The sequence below is a fragment of the Melopsittacus undulatus genome, chromosome Z, assembly GCF_012275295.1.
Source record: "Melopsittacus undulatus isolate bMelUnd1 chromosome Z, bMelUnd1.mat.Z, whole genome shotgun sequence".
Lineage (NCBI taxonomy): Eukaryota > Metazoa > Chordata > Aves > Psittaciformes > Psittaculidae > Melopsittacus > Melopsittacus undulatus.
In genome coordinates this window covers 43,064,374-43,070,918 of record NC_047557.1, presented here as the reverse complement: position 1 = coordinate 43,070,918, position 6,545 = coordinate 43,064,374, and the positions used below count along the sequence as shown (strand labels likewise).

The 6,545-nt window shown below is 44.4% G+C and overlaps 1 protein-coding gene across 3 annotated transcripts in view; it reads left to right on the top strand.

Annotated features, from left to right (window-relative positions):
- Positions 1-1,769: 1,769 nt before the first annotated feature.
- Positions 1,770-6,545, top strand: part of AGTPBP1 (ATP/GTP binding carboxypeptidase 1) — a 68,562-nt gene continuing 63,786 nt past the window's right edge. For all 3 annotated transcript variants that reach the window (XR_004081348.2, XM_013130546.3, XM_031054181.2), the window contains exon 1: positions 1,770-2,023. The gene's annotated coding sequence lies outside the window, so the exon portion shown is untranslated. The remainder of the gene's footprint in view (positions 2,024-6,545) is intronic.

Sequence of the window (6,545 nt, the reverse complement as noted above, 5' to 3'; positions counted from 1 at the left end):
CCACTAAATGTGAGTTAATTGTTTCACACTAGTCCTCTATCTTTAGTTTTAAAGAACAATGTTTGTGTTGTAAGTCTGTGGTGAGATAACAAGATTTAGTGAGTTATTTCACACCATCCTTCTACTTATCAGTTAGTTTAGAGACAGAGCCTCCCAAACATCTGCTAGCTTGGGATACTCCTGTCCTGCTATAAATTTTGCAGGAAGGTCACACTGTTTTAAATCTTTGCTAGTTATCAGAATAATTACAGATATGGCTGGTTTTAGCGAGTTGTGTGATTACTGGGGCATCCAACTGTGCCGAAGGTGAAAAGTACACTGTGAGAAAGACTGCTTATTTCATCTTGAAGACCCCTACTCACATGAGGAAGACTGCTTACTTCATCCTCAAGACCACTGCCCACAATCATTGGAGAGCAGTGCGCAGATGCCAAGAGGATGAGACTTTGATAATAAATTATTGGACTTAGTTATAATGTTCCCTGCCTGTACACAGGAATTATGAATATGTATGTGACTAATGGAATTGTGAAAGTATGTAAACCTGTAACAAATACTAATCATTTGTGCCTCTGGCTATGGTCATGTGCCCAGCGCTGTTTGCTTTTGCTTTATTGAATTTGTCCCTCAATAAAACTTCGTTATCTTGTTTAGAGGAGTGAATTTGTATTTCAGAAAGACATAAACGCTCCATCCCTGACAGTGTTCAAGGCCAGAATGGTCAGAGCCTTGGGCGACGGGGCTAGTGTGAGGTGTCCTTGTCCACGGCAGGGGGTTTGAACTAGATGATCTTATGCTCCTTTCCAACCCTAGCCATTCGTTATGATCCGTGGCTTCACTGCGTGCTGTGAAAGAAGGGTGTGACAGTTCCCCCGGGCGGAGGGCAGCGCAAGGCGCAGGTGGAGGAAGGAAGTCCGGATGCGAGCAGCCGGTATGACAAGTGACCCGGCGAGGCAGGTTCACTCGAGTAGTCACATAATCCTGCAAGCACCGCATTCCCACATGCCCCCCAGTTCTTGCACCTGAGGCAGCCCGCACCCTTCCTCGCCACCTGTCCCTAGCCACAGGCTAGGCAACTCCGTGCCGCGGGGTAGGCCAGCAGCAGCACCGCGCCTGAGGCGAGCCGGGAGAAAGCCACTCGCAGCTAGGTGAGAACCTTTCCAGCTTCCGCCTCCGCCCGCCAGCTTGGCTCCCTCGCGGAAGGTAGCGTTGTCGCACAGGCCTTGCAACGTGCTCCCCCCGGCGGCGGTGGCGGCGCCTGCGCAGGGCCGGGGCGCGGCAGGAGAGGCCGTGACGCGTTGCGGTGAAGGCAGGCTCCTGCCGCCGCTCGCATGAAGGCGGTTGGGATACGGCGTGGGGCCTGCGGACCGGCGCGGCTGGGTGCCCCCGCCTGACCTCCGCGCGTGAGAGGCACGCCTCCTGCAGCCTCACCCGCCCCTCAGGGGGGCTGCGGGGCAACCCCAGCCCTCGAGACGGCGGGGGCCTCAGAGGTGAAACCCCCGTCCTCCGCAGAGCGGGGCCAGCTGCAGTGGGGGCGGGGCCAGGCGGGGCAAGGCTAGGCGCCAGCGGGGAGGGACCGGGCCCGGGACTGAGGCGGGGTGGGGTGGGGCGGGGACCTACCCGGTCGGGACCTACCAGGCGCCTGGCCTGTCCTGTACGAATTCACCCCGTGCTGGGTGGATGTCTCAGCTGTCCCGGAGAGCGGTGGGTGTGCGTGGAGACGCGTGGCCACGGTCGTTCTCTCCGGGATCCGTTTCCTGGAGGTGCTACAGCCCTACGGTAGGAGCGCTGGCTGGCGTAGGGCCTGGCTGGGGTGTCGGTTCTGCCCGCGGCGTGGGGGACGTTTACTCTTCGCACTGCACGGTTCGGTGCGCGGCCCGCTCAGAGGCTCCTCTCAGCATTACAGCGAGTCGGCATTACAACACAACTTTTACGTTTCGCGAGGCGGAAAGGCTACGAATGACCCCTGTCCCGCTGCTCCCGGTGAGGCTGTAGCTGTGTGGCTCCTGCCCGGCCCTGCCAGGTAACCTGTCATAGGCAATGCATGGAAAACACGGCGGCCCGGATGGCTTCTGCTGAACGGCTGTTGAACTTAACACTGTGGGGAGGCCTTTCTTAATATTTGGGTGTGTTTTAATTTTCCTGCTTCCTACTGCAGTTGTGGAAATGTAGCACGGCAAGTGCTTCTCTAGGTGTCGGCTCAAGTGCGTGACAGATAATCTGAGAAGTCTGTGTATCGGGGAGTGGTGTGGTGTTTCTTTTCAGTGTAAACTGTTTTCCGGCACTGGGCTTTGTCAGATGCTTAGGAATCCTGACCTGGGTGAACTTCAGTTATGTACATTTGTAGCTGTAAGCTCTCTGTGTTATGTTACAGGCAGAGGTGAAATTCTGTGCACCTGTATGGTGTAAACCCATGAAACTTCTGGATAGTCTTGTGGTACAAATTTTGATGTCTTTATTTTTGCATCACGAGGGAATTAGTTGTCCAACGAATGTATTCTCACCGGTAATGTTCTGTTAGAAAAAATACATATGTGAACTACTTTCACGGCTTATACTTAAAGAAAAGGCTTCCCAGTTTTGCAGATAGCTTTCAGTGTGTGTTTCATTGCTGCGTGTAATGATGGGTGACAGGATGCGGCTGATGGGATAGCCCCACCTTCTGGCTAATCCTTCAGCGAAATCATACTCGTGACCCAAGAGTTTTTCTGGAAATTATACCCCATGACGAGCGTTGTGGATATAAGTGCAAGGCTGTGTCGGGATGTTTTGGGTTTTTTTCTTGGCTGGGGAGTGGTAAGATAATCTCCTTTTCTGGAGACCTTCCTATTTAAGGTCAAGATAATTTTATCCCATACCCCTGTTTCAGCAGAACAGTATTTTATTGTTAGTCTCTGATGTCTCAATTCATTATAATTATTTTTTTTAATGCCAATACAAATTAAAGGAAGTATTGTCCACTCCCCGTCCTCCCAAAAGCTTTTTAAAAATAATTTGCTTTTTTTTTTCCTCTGTTGTAGCTTTTTCTTTTTTTCTTTTTGAAGAGTTAGGGGAGGATCCCAGAGCCAGGAGTAGTCTTAGTGTGTGAAGTGATACCTTATCTATGTTTGTGTGAAGTGACATCTGATCTCAGGCTTAGCTTTCAGTTCAAGTTTTGGAGATGGTGGTGTTCTTAATTAAGTTTTCATATTCCAGAAAGTCACAGGTTGTCTTTCAAATGGAAGCTTTTGAACTTGAAAAACAGTTAGTTGTTTTGGTAGTAGATGGTAAACACACCGGTTTATATTGGTTAGCTTACTGCTGCTAGGAGCAAATTCCCTGAAATTATGTGTGAGAAGCTACAATTAGCAAGGGAAAACCTGTGAGAAGGCATTATGAAGTCCTCTAGGCTTACAGAAGGAGCTTGCTATTTCACCTCACGTTTAGGTTTTAGTCTAGGGAAAACATTCATCTTGTCACTCAGCAACTTGTCAGCAATGTATCTTATCATTAGAGATTTTGCAGTCTTTAAAATTCATGAGATATTCTGCTGGACATATCTGGGAACCACCTGTTTTTTGGCTCCCAGTGTGTTACTTGAAACTTCTCCTTGAATTCCAGTATCTGCAAGCTGCTTGCTTTTAGAAGATTGCTCCTGCAGCATGAATTGCTAATGTCCAAAAGATCTGAATGCTGCTGAAGTCGCCCTGGGCCTGGAGAATAGCTGCAGTAATTGAAGTGTTTAACTCCTTAATCAACTTAGAGGGAAGTCATGGTTGTCAGACCAAGTGTGGGAGTACTGAACAAGGCAGCTGCTTGTATGGGCACTTAAAAGGGATTTGTAATCGCAGTGTATCTACAAGTATGTTTTCAAGCCATGCACTATCCACAGCTTAGCTGTCCAATATCCTGTGCTAAGCATCAGAAAGATTATGAGCTGCTCATTGTGTGTCCTCAGTATGATTCAATGTGGTTTACATTTGGAACTACAGTTTTGTAAAAGTTATATGTAGAAAGACTGGGGTGGAGGGGGAGAAGGGAGCACCCAAACATCCTTCCTTCATTTTGCAACGGCTGCAGAGGTGGCCGTCCTGCAACTGTCACCCTGAAACGTTAGCACATTACAGGGCACATAAAATTTTTCACTACATCTTTAAGAAAAACCCTTACTATATATGAGAAGCAGGATGTGCAGGGTTTTGCATACTGGAGGTAGGTAATACTTTTTAATTGCTTCAGGTGTATTTCATAAGCTGAATGGTACAAATCAAGGTTTTGAAAGTGAGAATTGTTATTGAGAGTTTTATGGATTGTGAGATGACTGTGTTTCTCCATACTAATGAGGTAGAATGGCTCGAAGTGTATTGAAGTAGATAAAGCTGCAACAGGGAGCAGCATATTTTTACTTGTTTATTTCTATTGTCTTAAAACCAGACTTGAAGATTTGCTTTAACTCAGCTGGTGAAAGGCAAGGTTAGATGCTTGGGTTGATTTCTTTCCAGACTGACCTTAGCCATAAGGATGATGTAAGCTGAAGGAGGAGTCACTGAATTAGGTGCTGGAAAGCACCTCTGACATTTATCACTGTGTCAGTGAAGCATTTCCAAGAGCTGGGGAAAGTTACCAAATGTCCAGTTCTTGTTCAGTTTTTGGTGTAGGGAAATGTTTAGTTTCTGCCATGTCTGTCCTTTCCCTCCTGGCTTTTTTTATTGCGCTCCTCTCCCTCTCCGTGCTGTTGGCCTTCTACCTGATGAAAGTGTTATTATGCTAGCTGGGCAACAAGTAGCTGACTTTTGCAGTATTTATGTCAATTTAAATCATGCAGGTTTTGAATGTGATACTCTGTGAGCCTGGAAATTGCGAGTTTGTAGTATTTTGAGGAGTAACTTCGTGCTTGCCATGTCTGTAATTTTCTATGAGCTTCTTTCCAGGCAAGAAATGAAGTAGTGTTGACTACGTGTTTCAAACTTTTTTTTTTTTTTGTACAGCTAAGTGGACTAGTGGTAATCAGATGCATTGCATAGTTGGAAAGCTGTTGTATGGGGATTTGGTATTTCAATCTTCTGTGAAGCTTTATGTGTGTCCTTTTGAATGTCTGATTATATACTACAGTTTATCTAATTATGTCAAAAAGTCAACACTTTGCTATATTGCAGCAATGGGTAAATTAATCAGCTGACTTTTTTTGTTTTTACTAAAAATATTTATAGCAATAAATATTTATATCAAAGGGTACAAGGAAAAGACAGTAGGTGATTTTCAGAAGTGTGTTTTCTTTGACTAGTAAAGGTTGTTCACTTTTTCATTTTACTTTGAATTTGAAAATTATTTTCCACCACAAACTTAAGATTGATTTTTTTTAATTATTTTTATTTTTTTCCTACTTGGAGGAGTTGGTTAGCTTTAGTTATTAAGGGGTTATTTTTTGCCATTTCCATATGAAATTACATCTAGAAGAAAAGTATCTCTAGTTGTGGTAGAATACAGTATAGGATTTGCCAACTTGAAACTTAGTTGTGAGAGTTGAAAAATTTCCCCAAATTGTCAGTCAGAGTTTTAAACTGGATTATAGATAACCAAAACTTTTATGTAATGTACTGTGGATTGAGCTTTCAAGATACAATGCAGGCTGTACCAATAACTGTGGCATCTCAAAACAGCCTGTGAAAGTTTTAATCTAACATGAGGCCTCATGTTTTTGTTAAGGAGATAGTTCACACCCAATAACTTTACTACTCTGTATAGCTTTAAAATATTTTCTGTCAAAAAACAGTTAAAAATACACATGGAATTTGTTTCTTGGGGCACTGAATTGGGAAACAGTATGTCATGTGTGAAACAGTAAATGATTAAACGGTCAGAGGGGTTATTTAAGGTATAATTTCTAAGCCATTTTGAAAGGCACAGTCCTCCTTATGATACAGGATGGGATGGTGGAGGCAACATGACTGTATTAATAACAGTGGCCAGTTCTTACTGCTGCTGAAAGAAGAGCACTGTGCTGCCCTGACAAATGTTTCTTCTGTAGTCTCAAGTCACATACTGCAGTTTTCCATATCGTGCAGAGATATTTGTGGGTTTTGGCCCACTGTTTTTGTCACAGTGTTGACCATTTTTCTACAAGCATTCTGAATGGTGGGCTTTTTGGTACTGAAATAGTGGTGCTTCCCTTCACCTGATGCTGCTCATCCTAAATTTTGAGCATACCTATTCCTACAAGTGTAAATTTAGGTAAATAGTCTGTTTCTGCAAACAATTTATGTTTAAAAAAGTAAACCAGAAGCTGTATTTTGGAATTGAGGTTACCTAGAGCACAAAGAATGCAGTAATCTTTTTGTATAGCTGTATTCAAACAGACCTTTTCAGTGTCTTGAAAAATATTTTAACTTATAAACAGCTTTGGAGATTTCAGAGCATGTTAAATGATAGGCTGTCAAAGGCCAGTTTGTTTCTGGTATGTTCTGGTATGTGAATCCACATGTACTTCTGAGAGGTAGAAGTGTCTTTTGAAAGCATACCCCAGAATGCAATCACCTGATCTCATGGAGGGTTTTGATTTTTTTTAT